Source organism: Octodon degus, unplaced genomic scaffold (genome assembly GCF_000260255.1).
Source record: "Octodon degus isolate 3935 unplaced genomic scaffold, OctDeg1.0 scaffold00020, whole genome shotgun sequence".
Taxonomy (NCBI): domain Eukaryota; kingdom Metazoa; phylum Chordata; class Mammalia; order Rodentia; family Octodontidae; genus Octodon; species Octodon degus.
In genome coordinates this window covers 1993072-2007903 of record NW_004524596.1, presented here as the reverse complement: position 1 = coordinate 2007903, position 14832 = coordinate 1993072, and the positions used below count along the sequence as shown (strand labels likewise).

The 14832-nt window shown below is 37.0% G+C and overlaps 1 pseudogene; it reads left to right on the top strand.

The window, feature by feature from the left end:
• Nucleotides 1-14485, top strand: part of LOC101572617 — a 98924-nt pseudogene extending 84439 nt beyond the window's left edge.
• The last annotated feature ends 347 nt before the right edge of the window (nucleotides 14486-14832 follow it).

Genomic DNA, 14832 nt, shown 5'->3' with positions numbered 1-14832 from the left:
GAATGAGGATCCCGCGGCCCCTGGTCGGTTCACTCACTCGCTGGGCCTGCGCTCTGGGTCTGTTCAGGATCCCGTGGCCTGGGTCGTCTCACTCACTTGCCAGGTGTGCGCTCTGGGTCTGTTCAGGATCCCACGGTCCCAGGTCGTCTCACTCACTCTCAGGGCCTGCGCTCTGGGTCTATTCAGGATCCCGCGGCCTGGGTCGTCTCACTCCCTGAATTGTCTTAATGTCTCCTTCACTATCAAAAGTCATTGGCCTGGTCGACAGTTTTTTTTTTCTTTATTATTTTGAATATATTAAACCATGTTGGCCTTCCTAGTTTCTGCTGAGAAAATAGCTGTTAGTCACACTGAAAGTAGCTTGTACGTGATGACTTTCCTCACCCATGCTTTCTGTATTCTGTATTCTGTCTTCTTACTTGGTTTCCAACAGTGTAATTAGAATGTGTCTAGATGTGATTTTAAACTTGAAGTTTCTGAGTGCTTAGACCTACAGATTTTGATATTCAGCCAATTTAGGGCATTTTAAACATTATTTTCTTGGACATTCTTTTGAACCTCTTCTTATGCTTCTTTTCTTCCAAAACCCAAATGCATGTGTTAGTGTTTTATGGTATGCTATATATCTCTAAAGCTTCTTCCACTCTTCTTCCTCCTCCTCTTCCTCCTCCTCCTCCTGCTTTTCCCTTTGCTTCCTGCTCTTTCTGCTAATTAGACTAGAAAAATCTCAATTTACCTCATTTCAAGTAACAGACAGGTAGGAATAGGGTCAAAACACTGAAAGCTTCATCGCCTTATCAATATTTGGCTTTGGAAGGACAGTGAATAAATGCTCCTCAAATCATTACAACTTTTGGTTAGTTTCAAGATTTCAAAAAAATGTTAATTTTAATAATCTTTGTCAGTATTCTCAATACTTTTACAAGGGATGACTCATCTAGGGTTCTTACTCCACTGTTCTGAAAATGCTAGCTTAGGTCACATTAAATTAAGGGTATCTGTGACCTCAAGCTACATAACCAACTTCTGTCCTATTCTCTTTGGCTTAGGAAGTGCCAAGCCCTCCGTCTATTTTTTGACCCCATATACTTTGCTTTAGTGATATATTTTTACTATAGCAAAAATAGAAAGTAAGAACCAAAGATACTCATTTTTTCTTTCTTTTTTCTCAACAATGAGAAAGAAAATTTAAGGAAGAAGCAAAATAGAAAATGTTAAACTCAGATAACTTTCCCTCTGCTATAGTTATGGGATTTTAAACAAAACTTTACCCAAAAAATATTTTTATTTATATCACTGATTTTTCTTTCATCAGCCCAAGTCAAAATTTCTACCTATAATCAAACTTTCCATCAAATTTTCTATCTATAATCATATATAATATACATAACATAAATAGTAGGCCCATGCAGGGTTAAGTTGGTATACAACCAAAAGCATGATAACATTGAGAGGAAATTTGTTGTAGGAGAATCTCCAATGACATTAAAATCAGATACTTTACTTTTTGCATCAAACAATCAAATATAACAGTAAGCTTAACAGTTCAATGTTGCCTATGTGTATCTATATCTTGATCTTATAACATCCATGGCAGCACTGTTTAATTTACTACATGCTGAGATCACCTTATTTTTATGAGGTTGTTTTCTAAACAGTAGTCTCTTAAACTTGTAAGGTATAAAACACAATGTTTCTCTGTGCATTAGCACCACCAAGAGCTAGAAAAGACTTTGTGTCCTGATATCAGACTATTCACTGATACGGCACTGTATTAGTTACTCTTCTCTCATTGCTGGGTCAAATAGCCAACACTCAAGCTTAGGAAAGGAAACATTTATTTAGCTCACAGTTATTGGAGGTTTCATAGTTGAAAGCAGCCTGAATTACACAGCAAGACCTCGAGACACTGCCGTCCCACACTATAGGGTCTGGAAGAGAGGCTGGGCTGCCACTGTGTCCAGGATGATCCGCTTTGTACCTCAAGAGAGGTATGAAGATAGAGAGGCCACCAGGCCTGGGCTGTGTAGGGAGGTGCATGCTGTCGGTTTAAGGATTTGCACCTCTTTGGCTCTGCCCCTTAAATCCTTCCCTGGTCCTCTGGCCCCTCCCCACAAGCCATGCACTGCTCCTCAAGTGACAACTGCCTCATGATTTACATGAGGCTTTGGGGGGACAACTGGATACAAACCATAACAGGCACACAGTATGAGCAGACAAAAGCCTCTTGAGTTCATTTCATGCCACCTTTTAAGGCCGAACAAAGATTCTGTTTTTGTTATTCAGCTGAGGAAGGATGGCATGATCATTGCTGAGGAGTAAGAATGAAGCAAAATGGTGCTATCTTAGCATTAGGAATTTTTGACCTACATGAGTACATGAATAGTTTCCTACTGGAAGCAGATAACAGTCCTGTAGTTAAATCTACATGCTAAAAGAAAAGAAATCTTGGTTAAACAATGCAACCACTGGCATTGATTTCTTCTTGTAATCATTTACACAGCTTGAAAATGTCCACAGAAAACGTCATGAATTACCCTTCCAATTTGTGCTTTTCTCTGCAAAATGTATGACTTGTCTTAATTGATGTGCATACTCAGGATTCTTCCACTTGCTGTGGATTTTTTTCCTTCTTCTATTTTCAAATCATTTATTTATATTGAGCACTATTAAGTATACAGTAATTTTCTCTACATTCTACAAAACAAAATTTGAGGTAGAGTTTCATTCACCAAGGACAATAAAATTTCAGTTTGTAGAATATTAGCTCTATGCTTTAACATACAAACATCTTAATGTATTTATCAAGTATATTTGCATCTAAAAAAAGTTGACATTAGTCGACATCCTTTCCCTAATCTTTAAGAGTAGTCTTTTATTTGATTTGCAATTATATTCATGAAAAATTAGCCACTTCTGAGGATATATTTTAGATTTTAATGGACAAATCTAGTTTTGAAGCAAGCACTTTGACTAAGTACTTATAAATCACAAAAGAAATAGGAACACTCTGGGTCCAAGGAAAGCATTTATGAAGATGAAGGGCCAATGTCACTTGGAGGAACAGAATTTCACCTATAATATGGACTTTTTTCTTGACATAGGAAAAATAAAGAAAATACACAATAAAGAAGTGGGTCAGCCTGTAAGCTCAGCAGACTAAAGCACCTGCTTAGGCAGAGCACAGGGACCAGGGTTCAATCCCTGGCATCCCATGCCAGCCCCACCCCCAGGGCATGCTGAGACAGTGATTGAGACTGGGCATGGTAGTGTAAACCTGTAATCCCAGCTCTTGAGAAGCTGAAAACAGGAGGATCACTATGAGTCAGATCTGTGTAGTGAGACCTTATAGACCCTGTCCTAAATACATTTTTTAAAAAAGAGGTAAGAGTTTCAAAACCCAGATATTTAAGTAAAACATACTCCTATGTGAAACATAAAGTATTCTGTTTGTTTATTAACTACAATATGGAACTGTAACAACTTAAGAGAGCCAGAAAAATATGAACCTGGAAAAGAAATGAAAAGAGCCAATGAAAAAAATTTATACAGGAGGACATATTAACAAAATGACAAAGCAAGGAGCTATAGACACTTTTTCTGGTGTGCTGAGACATACTGATCCAACAAGAGTTCTCAGAAAAATTTCCTTTCTGAGAAATCTAGGAACTTATTGAAGTGATCTTACACCCCCAGGAAATGCAAAACCAGATTCAACAAAGTTAGTGCGTAGATTTTAAACATCCTCTCACCAGATTCCCTACTTACTATATAATGCCAGATGATTAGAAATGGTATTCTAGCCCCAGCTCAGGAAGAAGTTGGATCATATATTTAGTGCCCCAACTTTTCTGAGGAATCTCTCCAGAGGACCAGCTTAGATTTTTAAAAGTTATATTATTTCAGCACAGGGAAAGTACATGAAAATTTCCAGATCTCTGTTCCTTTAAAGATGGAGAGAGTTGATCCAGGTCTTCAGTGCCCCAACTTCTTTGGGTCTACTAAGGTACTAGCATCTATCTTGAAATTTTTGAGTTCTGGTGAACTTGATAAAGTCTACCCATTTGAGTGAGAGTAGATGAACCTGTTTAGACTGGTAGTACCAGCAATCCCACATCCTTAGCACAGGTTAAGCAGACATGAACCACAGCTGCTTCTACCTCAGGAGGAAAAGAAAGGCTGATGACTCCTCAGAACCTCTGGTGAGGCCAATTGGTGGGAGTTTTCTCCCTCTGAAGGCCAGCCCATGAACTCTGGGAGAAGTGTCCACCCAGCTAAATCAGGTCTCCACCCAGAGTCCCAGAAAATGAAGAACCAGGCAAAGATGTCCAAAAACAAAGAACTAGATCAGTCTGCAGAAACTGAGCTGAATGAAATGGAGTTAGATGGCTTACCTGACAAAGAAATCAAAATAACTGTAAAAGACCAAAAGAAAAGAAAAAGCAGAGTAAGACAATTTCAACAGTGAGATTTTAGAAATATTTTCAAATACCTACTACAAATCATGAAGTTGAAGAGCACAATAATGGACATGAATATTCACCAGTCAGTTCACATCAGATTGACTGGAAGAGAAGAAAGGATCAATGAACTCTGACACAAATATTTGGAAATCATTTGGTCAGAGGAACAAAAAGAGAAGGAGTTAAGAAACATTAGGGTACTTATGAACATGATCAAAGAGATCAATGTGTACATTATGAGAAATAAAGAAACAAAAAAGAGAGGAAAAAACTGAAAAGTTTAGTCAAAGAAATAAAAGCTGAATACTTTTCAAATTTGGGGACGGTTTTATACATATAAGAGAAACCATATATTTGAGCTAATGGGTCTGGATCATTTCAGTTAACATTATGGTCTCAAGGTATGTCTATTTTCAACAAATGACTCAAATTTATTCTATTTTATAGCAACATAGTACTCCAATATAAATAAACGTATTTTTTATTGATTTAGCTGTTGATGGGTGGACAGGCAACTTCCAAGATTTAGCTGTTATGAACTGTGATGGCATAAACATGGTATGCTGGGCTCATTGTAATACAGCATGAAGTCTTTCAGAAAAGTAGCTGAATGGTGGGGGGGGGGCTGCCTCAAATCAAATTTCCGGTTTTAGGGTTTTTTAAGAATCCACACCATTTTTCATAGTGGTTGTACTTAGCAGTTTCCATTGAGATAGAACTCATTTCTCCCTTAACCTCACCAGCATTTGTTATCATTTAATGCCAGGGTGCCAGCCATTCTTTCTAAAGAAAGATCGAATCTTGGTGCGGTTTTAATTTGCACTTCTCTAAGGACCAGAAATGATGAACATATTTTCATGTTTCTATTGGACATTTGGTTTTCTTCTGAGAAGCATCAATTAATTTCAGTTGCCCATTTTTTTGATCAAGTCTTTCATTTTGGGGAGAATCTAATTTTTCCATTATTATGTATTCCAGATATTATTACTCTATGGAGGAATAATTGGATAAAAACTTTTCCTATCATTTAAGTTGTTCTGCAGTCTGTACTGCACACATAAAAAATTATTAAGAGTGTTGATTTCACATTTTGTGTTCTTGCCACAATAAAATAAATTTTTAAAATAAATATTAGATAAACAGATTTACAATTTGAGGGAAATGTACACAGAAGGATTAAGAAGGACAATGGACACTGGAAAACACCTTATTTGGGCTGGAGATATAGCTTAGCACTAGCACATGTGTTTCGCACTCACGGGGCATGCGTTCAATCCCCAGCACCAAAGCAAAGCAGACATCCTTACATCCCCTTCTTCACACCCTCCTTTCTTCTTCTTTTGTTTAGGAGAAACTGAAGCCATATGTTTTAATCTAACTAGATATCTGGTTAAAGTTCCCAATTATTTGATTTGTGTATTCTGCATTGTTAATATTCATGCAAATCTTCTCAGCATTTGAGATGCTAAATAGGGAGGCACAAGTGATGGCACTATTGATGATCTACAGACTTACACTTTTTCATTAGTCTTTTCTTTCTCATTTGTTGTTTTTGGTTTTATGGGGAAGGGTTTTTGTTTGTGTTTGTTTGTTTGTTTGTTTTTGAAACAGAGTCTATTTATGAATTCATATGTAGCCCGGGCTACTTTTGAACTCCCAGTGATCCTCCTGCCTCCACCTCCCCAGTGTTAGGATTACAGGCATGCAGCATCACACCCAGATAATTTTTGATTTACATATATTTGTATATATTTATAAGGTAATGTGATGGTTTGATTCATGCATATATTTTAGAGTGGCCAATTCAGAGTTAAAGACAGAAGCATGACATTAAGTGTTATCTTTCTTTATGGTAAGGACATTCTAATTCCTCTCTTCTAAATATCATGAGGTCATATAACCCACTATATAGTCCATTATTATTAATACTGCTGACCCTGCTTGGTCATAGAACTTATTCGTCTTTCTCCTCCTATTTCTTCTCCCCCAACCCTATTCTTTCATACTAAGGACTGAACCTAAGGCCTTCACAATGAACTACTTTCCAAGCCCATTTTCATTTTAAATTTTCAGACTATCTTGCTAAGTCACTAAATTAACCAAGATAGGTTCAATGTCTCCATCCTCCTGAACTCTGGGAGGCTAAGGCAGGAAGGTATGTGTCACCACACCCAGATCTTATTTCTCCTCCTAAATAATAACTCATACCCATTGACTAACTTTTCTCTTTCCCCATTTCTTCCTATTGCCTCAGTCTCTGATAACCACTAATGTGTTTAGTATACACAACTTCTATGAGCTCAACTTTGCAGGATTCCATATATGAGTGAAATCATTTAGTATTTGTTTTTCTGTGCCTGGATGATTTCATTTAATATAATGACCTTCAGGGTTGGGGAGATAGCTCAGTGTTCTAAGCACCTGCCTGGCAAGTATAAGGTTCGGTCCCTGGTACCGCATGCCAGGCTCGCCCCCCCCAGAACCCAGCCATGCTGTGCTGGCCACCAAAACCAGGCATGGTGTGCATGCCTGTAATCCCAGCACTGGGAAGGCTGAGACAGGAGAATCACTATGAGTCTGACCCTGTACCAGATACATAAATAAATAAAAGATTTTAAAAAGTATAGTGACTTTCAGATCTATCTATGTTGTCACAAATGAAAGTGTTTCATACCTCTTATGACTTTATAAGTATATATGCTACCAATTCTTTATCCATTCATCTGTTGATGAACATGTAAATTGATCTGATATTCTGGCTATTGTGAATAGTATTACAATAAACATGAGAGTTTTCTCCTGTCTTTAATTTCTTTTTTTTAACTTTTATTAGTACATATTTGACATACATAATGATTATATTCACTATAGGGAATTGGCACATGTATGTAACACATTTCAATTCTGTTCTTTTTACTCCCCTTCCTCTACTACCCAGATTCATTTGTTATAAATCTAATTATCATGCATATGGATTAAAAATCAGACAAATAGGCAAAAATCAGACAAAAATCAGACATAAAACGTGTTAGACAACTGTGATAAGTCAATATATATTTTTAGATGCAGTGTCTGCACTGAATTACAATTCTGTTTTCTCTTTTTCTTTTAGAGAAAGACTGTGTGTTATGTAAGAAAAGGCATGTGATGTTTAATTTTGTGCGTCTGAACTGCTTCACTTAACATTATGCATACATTTTCCTACAAATGACCCAAGTTTATCTTCTTTTACAGCAGAGTAGTGCTATGTCATGCGTAAATACCACATTTTTCAGTCCGTTCATCAGTTAGTAGACATAAAGGCTACTCCAATATTTAGCTATTACAAATTGCATGCTATAAACACAGGTATGCATATGTCACTGTGGGATGATGTCTTCGACTCTTTTGAGAAGTTACCTAGAAGGGGAATAGCTGGATCCAATGTAATTTCTACTTTAATTTATCTAAGGCATCTCCAGAGTGGTTATAGCATTTCACACTCCTACCAACAAGAGAGAAGACTCCTTTCTCCCCACAAAACCTCACCACCATTCATTATTGGTCGATTTCTTGATGATAGTCATTCTTTCCAGAAAGAGATGGAATCTCTGTATTGTTTTAATTTATATTTCTCGAATGGCCAATGATGTTGAACATTTATTCAAGTATTTATTGGCTATGATTCATCTCAGATGCCCATTTTGTAATTGGATATTCAAATTTGGGGGCATCTTCTTTTGGAGTACCTTAAGTATTCCACTTACTAGTCTCTTGAGGAGTAGCTATTAAATGTTTTTCCCATTCTGTGGGTTGACTTTTCATCCTATTAGTGGTTTCCTATGCTGTGTGTGATCCTATTTGTTGATATTTTTTTTTGTTTTATTTCTTGTGAAACTGGGGTTTTGTTCAGAGATTCCTCCCCTATTGCATGTCTTCAAGAGTGTTACCCATTTTGTATTCCAGAAGATTAAGTATATCTGTTCTATTGTTTAGATATTTAATCCATTTTGATTTTACTTTAGTAAATGATAAGAGATATGAATCTAAATTCATTCTTCAGCATGTAAATAGCCAATTTTCTCAGCATCTTTTTTAAAGAGGCTGTCTTTTCTCCAGCAAAAAGATCTGGCTCCTTTCGCAAAAAACATATAGCAGAGCATACCTGGAGTTGTTTCAATATCCTCTATTCTGTCACTTTGTTCCACAAGTCTAGTTTTTGTTTTTGGCTTTTTTGTTTCTCTTTGTTTTGTCTTCTAGGGTTTGTTTAGTTTTTTTGTTCATTTTTGCCAAAACCATGCTGCTTTTATCATTATACTTTTGTAATATAGCTTGCAGTCCCGGACTGTGGTCCCCCTACCTTGCCCTTGTAGCCCAGAATTTCTTTAGCTATTCTAGATCTCTTCTGGTGAATTGTAGGATTGCTTTCTCCAGTTCTTTAAGGAACATTGTTGATATTTGGATTGGAATTTCTCACACAGAAGTATAGCTATTTTGACTACATTGCTTCTGCCTACCTAGGAACATGGAATATATTTTCATTTTCTGATAACTTCTTCAGTCTCCTTCAAGTATTATTGTTTTTATTGTAGTGGTCTTGCACTTCCTTTGCTAGGTTAATTTGTAAATATTTCTACTGGAAAGGGTATTGTTTCCTTACTTTCACTCTCCATGAATTTGTTATTGGTTTACAGAATTGTTATTGATTTTTGTGTATCGATTTCATATCCTGCTGCATGGTTAAAATTGGAAGTTATTTCTAGGAGTCTTTGGATGCAGTTTTTGCAGTTTTCTACATATAGGATTTGAGCATTAGCAGATAATAATAATTTAACTTCTTCCTTCCCTATCCATAATCCTTATTTCTTTCTCTTGTCTTATTGCTCTAGCTGATGTTCCAAGAAATGTATTAAACAGAAACAGAGATAGCAGATATTCTAGCTTTGTTCCTGATGTTAGAGGAAAAGCATCCAGCTTCTCTACAGTTAGTATGATGTGGGAAATTCGTTTCTCATAGATAGATTTTATTATGCTGAGATAAAGACCTTATATTCCTATCTTTTATGTTTATTTTTTATCATGTATAGATATTGAGTCTTGTCAAATACTTTTATTGCACCTACTGAGATGGTAACTTTTGTCTTTGATTCTGTTTATGTTGTTTAATACATTTATTGATTTGTATATGTCAAACTATATGTTACTCCTGTAATGTATCCCACTAGGTAATGGTGTGTGATTATTTTTATGTATTTAGTACAGTGCCTACAGTGTCTCGCTACACAGATCAGACTTGTTGGGATCCTTCCTTTCTTCAGCCTCCCAAGTGATGGGATCATGGGCACGTCCCACCATGCCCAGTCTCTGGTGTGTGATCTTTTTGATGATTTGCTGCGTTCTCTTTGCCAGTAACTTAAGGAATTTTATACCTGTGCTCATGAAGAAGATAAACCTGGTCCGGCAAGATAACTCAGAAGACTGTGAGCACTTGCTTAGGCAAGGGCAGGGATCTGGTTTGATCCCAGTCACACATGCCAAGCCAGGCCCCACCCCTGGGGCTCTGAGCTGGCCACCGAGCCCAGGTGTGGTGCTGCATGCCTGCAATCCCAGTGCTGGGAGGGTGAAAACAGGAGGATCACCGTGAATCTGAGCTGCAGAGTGAGACCCTGCACCAAATACAGAAAGTAAAATTTTAAAAAGATAAGCCTATAATTCTCCTTTTGGTTGGCTCCTTTTCTGATTTTGGAATCAAGACAATGCTTGATTGCAGGAACAGCTTTGGGAGTGCTGCTTCCCTCTCACTTGCATTAAACAACTGGAGAAGTGCTGACATTAGTGCTCCAGGAAAGCTCTTGTGAAATGCTGCAGTGATTCTTGTAGAATCCAGCAGGATCTCGGCTTCTCCTTTTTGGTAGAATTGTTATTATTTTTTTCAATTTCACTGATACTGGCTTATTCAAAATTTTTATATCTTCTTGGTTTGGCTTTGGCAAATCATATGCATATACTAATTTATCTATTGCCTCTGACTTTTCCTTTGTATGAAAGTACAGATTGTTAAAGTAAAATCCACTTTGATTTCCCCTTGTTCATTTCTCTTTTCCCTCTGTTTTGGTAAGACTATCTAACAGTCTATTTTGTTTCATTGGTCAAAGATCTAACTCTATAATTCATTGATTCTTTGTATTAAAATCTCAGTTTAATTAATTTCTTCCCTGATCTAAATAATTTCCTTCTTCATATTAGCTTTGGGCTTGGACGATTCATATTTTTCTAGGATCCTGAGGTGCATCATTACATTATTTATTTAAGCTCATTGCATTTTTCTTTTTCTGATTAATTTTAATATGAAAGAAATAGCAATGAGACAGTTTCAAAACAGGCTAGTAGGACAGTTACAATAATTAATACATTGCATATTGTTGTCTTCATAGTAGTTATTCAGAGTACAAGATGCAGACATGATATCTTGTCTAAACACTATTAGTACAAATCTTTCTTCTCTTTGAACTAAGAGAAAGTAGCTGTATATCTATCCTAACTATTTTGTACATACAGATATATTTTTTTCACTACAAAATGGTCCTTCATTTATATCCCATTTTTTTGTTTTGTTTTGTCAGAGATAGGTGTTCCAATGCCATTCAAATATTGTAAGTGTTTGAATTGAGCAAAATAACCCAACATAGTCCAATAGCCCATAATAGTAGTGGGTTATCAGCAGAACTGGCAATTTCAGAAGTTGTTGACTTGAGCCTTTTACAGCTCAGTGTATTAATATGGCTTTACTTTTTATGCCTCATGATTATACTTTTCTTCTGGATGGTTAAGATGAAGTTAAAGCAAGACCCATATAACTAAAAATGTATTCTCTCAAGCTTTCACAGAGAGCAAATTGGTCAAGCAATGGCCGTGATTCATCCAGATGGCCGACACTGACAAAAGATCTACAAACTGTTGTACATGGTTTCAGGATAAATCCTGAGGGGATTCATTGTGTTTTTCTGATGCTGGAATTTACTGCTGTGAACTTTCCTCCTAGGACTGTTTTCAGATCATTCCTACAGCTATATTGCACTAACATCATTTGATTGTAGAAAATGTCTAGTTACTTCTTTAAGTTCATCTGTGATCCAGTGATTAGCCAAGAAGATATTGTTTAATTTCCATGCTTTTGCATAGCTCATGTTGTTTCTTTGCATTTCATTTTTAGCATCATTGCACTATGATTTTATAATGTGCAAAGGATAATTCTGATTGTTTTGCATTTACTAAACCATGCTATATTAGCTAGTATATTGTCTGTTTTGGAGAAAATCCCATATGCTGCTCAAAAAAAACATAAATTTTATTGTTGGATGGAACATTCTGTAAATATTTATTAATTCCATTTGTGTCTGAAGGTTTGTTTTAACTCTATTTTATTTTTTTATTTTTCTATCTAGTTGATCTGTTCATTTGTGATGGTGTAGTATTGAAGTCCCCATTAGAATTGTATTACATTTACCTGATTTTTTGTATCTGTTAGTGTTTGTTTTGTGAAGAAGACTATGATGATATTTGGTGCATATATATTTAAGATTATGAAATCTTCCTGTTGAACTGTTTCCTTAACTAACATGTAGCTCATCTGATTCGTTTTAGCTGTGTTTCACCTGATCAATTTTAGCATGAAATTCACTTTGTCTGAAATCAAGTTTGCAATTCTTGCTTTTCTATGGTTCTCTAAGCATGGAATATAGTTTTCCATTTTTTTGTTTTTATTCTGTGACTATCTTTTAGAATTAAATGCGTTTCTTCTGCGCTGCATATTGTTCATTTTTCTTTCCTGATCCAGTCTGCCAATCTGTCTCTTTTCATTGGGAAATTGAGACTATTCATATTGAAAGCTATTACTGAGAGATATTGACTTATTCTTGTCTGTGCACTATTTTCTTGTTGATGATTTGCTCATTTTTCCTGTTTTCATAAGCTGTTCTTCCACCATTTGTATTCATTCTTTTTTGACTTGAGAATATTGTTTCTTCATTGTCTCTTTCTGAGATCTCCTTGAGAATTTTTGTAATGTTCACTTCGTGGTCATGAATTTCTGGAGATTTACTTCTCAAGGAAATCCTTTACTTCTGCTTAAATTTTTAAAGGAAAGTTTTATACACTACATTACTCATTGATGGAAGTTGTTATCTTTTGGAGCTTGAAACATTTCACTTTAACCTCTCTTGGACTTGATGTTTTGTGCAGAGAAGTCTGCTGTGATTCAAATGGGTTTATGTGACTTATTGTCTTTCTCTATCAGCTTTTTAGGTTTTGTCCCTTTGAAAGACTTCTGGAATTTTGAGGATATTGTGGTGTGGACATATTCTCTTTTGATCATGGGTATTTGATGTTCTATATGTGTCACCTATATGTGTGTTTATTTCTTTCCCTACTTTTGGGAGTCTTCTGCCCCTATTTCTGTGAAAAGGTTTTTTATGCTTTGTGTGCTGTCTTCTGATTTTCATTTATTCCTGTTATCCTTAAGTCAGTCTTCTTTGCAGTACCTAGCAGTTTTGAAGTCAGTTTTTTTTTTTTATTTTCTCTTGCTGATTTTAAGGTGTCTTTGATTGGTTGGTCTTGAAGGTATCATTGCCTTATAGTTCTGAAATTGCTTTTTGAAACCAGTCTATCCTGCTGCCCATACATTCAAAGTGATTTTTAATCTCCTGGATTTTTTATTGAAACTTTGCAAGAACTCTAATTCATAATAAGTTGCTGATTCATGTTTTGTACCATTTTGTTTAGCTCGTCTAGCCTTCATTAGTGTCTTCTGAGAGCTCCTAAATCTTTTTGGTTATGAGTGTCATTATGTGTTTAGCTATATAGTCCCTAATCCTGCTAAGTATATCTTTGAGTTGTTTTCTAACCTAACCTACTATCATTTTGAATTCAAATGTGTGGCTTATATTATTCTGCCCCTTCATGCCCTCCTGAGCTACGGGGCAGGCCCCCACAAACCACCCTTATTCCTAGAGAAAAAACCATCAATTATGATGTAAGCTTTAAGGCAACCGATGTACTGACTTACAGCTACTGTGTTCTTGATGCAGCATCTATATCTCTGCTAATGGTAGAAAGGAATTCAACAGTAATTTTAAAAAGTCAACAGAGCTATAATAGAGGAGCCAGCCAAATAGCTCAGCAGATTAAAGCACCTGTAAGCAGGGACAGGGGCCGGGGTTTCAATCCCTGGGCCCACCATGCCGGCCCTGCCCCAAAGGCATGCTGAGACGGCAATTGAGACTGGGCATGGTGGCGTGTGCCCATAATCCCAGATCTTGGGGGGCTGTAAAAAGGTGGATCACTATGGGTCTGATCTAATAGTGAGACCCTGAACACCCTGTAGACCCTTCCCTAAAATACAAAAAAAAAAAAAAAAAAAAAAGCTATAATAGAATTAACAGAGTTACAGAAAGATTAACAAAGCTTTGTGATTATATTATTAAATATTCAGGACTAGGGGAGCTCTTTTTTTCAGCTGACTGGGAAGATAGCAGAATTCAGGTAGAGTGCACCTCCCAGAAGCAGTCGACTATCTTCCAAATAAGAAGAGGGTCCTTCTGGGAGAAACTGGCAAAGAGAAGCTCCCTCAGTACTACAAGAACATCAGTCTGGGCTTCGAGACCCCCCAAGGAGGCCATCGAGGGCACCTATATTGATAAGAAATGCCCCTTTATCGGTAAGGTCTCCATCTGGGGACGGATCCTGTCTGGCATGGTGACCAAGATGAAGATGCAGAGGACCACTGTCATCCCCCGAGACTATCTCCACTACATCCGTAAATGCAATCACCTTGAGAAGTGCCACAAGAACATGTTGGTGCACCTGTCCCCCTGCTTCAAGGACATCCAGATTGGTGACATCGTCACAGTGGGCGAGTTCAGGACCGTGAGCAAGACAGTGTGGTTCAACGTGCTTAAGGTCACCAAGGCCTCCGGCACCAAGAAGCAGTTCCGGAAGTTCTAACTTCACCTGGCCACCCTCCAAAGGGAATAAAGTTATTCTGACTCTTGGGGGGAAAAGAAAGAAAAAAGGACTAGGGGAACACAAAAGGAAAACTTTGAAACCTTAAACTCTATGATATGAAAGGGAGAGAGAGAGAAATAGTTCAAAGGCTCTTACTGCAGAGTAGAAGGATATCTATAGAATTAGGAAAAGGTACAACAAAAAACTAGCAAGATTTAAAAAATGAAAAGGAGAAAAAAGAAAGAAATTATACAGACAGTAAAAATAAGCAAGAATTAAAGGGATAAAATTATTCGGGACCCCTCTGGACCCAGCCCAAGCCCAGGCCCTGCGAGTGTGTGGGAGAGCCTCCATGCTCCCTGTGCACACTGGACCCCTCCGGACCCTG